Below are 983 nucleotides of genomic sequence, written 5' to 3' on the forward strand. Positions count from 1 at the left end.
TGGCTTTCTCCTCCTAGACTCCAATGGTTTTCAACGGCTTGGTAAGGGCTTTCTTCAGACCAAGGCTGTTCACCACGTTCATCTAGCTCTTCTTCACTGATTTCAGAATCAGTTTCTCCTCTCAGAGAGCTAGAGTAGTAATCTTCTTCTCCACTCCATGAATGGTCTTGTTCTTCCCCCCAATCAATCTCAGAGGTGTTAACCTCACTCCTTTCATCTTCTTCCTCTCCATAGTTCATGGCTGCTAAGACTTAGGGATTATACCTCGCAAAAGAAACAAAGAAAGAAGCGTATCACGTTTCAATGAACAAAATAAGGTAATAACAAAAATATGACAATTTTCTATTTTGTTTTTTTTAAAATAATTAATAAATTCGAAATTAAAATACCAAAGGAAGTAAACTTCAATTCTTTTTTTTGTTTCTTTTCTGATTTAACAAAATTAAAAAAAAAATAACAAAATCTGAATTTTTATTTTGGTTTTAAAGATTTAAATGAAAATAACACAAAACTTGAGAAATATATAACTTTTTTTTGGTATTTCTTTTATGAGAAATAAAATTAAATTAAACCAAAAATTTCTTTTGCTTTTTTTTTATAATGATAAGGAAGAACTTAAACAAGAACAAGAGCAAGAAACAAATTTTTTTTTTTTTTTGAATTTATAAAAACTAAAACAACAAAACAGAAAAGATAAAGGTTGGAATGACACAACCTGTTGGGTAGGAGCTTTTGAAGCTCTGATACCAGATGATATACGCTCCGAAGGGCTAACGGACGGACAGAAAGGGTTTATCGAGTTGGCCTTCGCTCTCTCTCGATGGAACCACGAACATAGAAGAATCGATCGATGGATAGACGTGATTGACTCGCTCAATCAATGGACGAACAAGAGGGATGAATCACTCAACACACTATTAATTCGCAGCTTCAATAGACTATAGTGAATCACACACTTAAATCTAAAGAACAAACAAACACAA

This window comes from Capsella rubella, unplaced genomic scaffold (assembly GCF_000375325.1).
Source record: "Capsella rubella cultivar Monte Gargano unplaced genomic scaffold, Caprub1_0 scaffold_72, whole genome shotgun sequence".
NCBI lineage: Eukaryota > Viridiplantae > Streptophyta > Magnoliopsida > Brassicales > Brassicaceae > Capsella > Capsella rubella.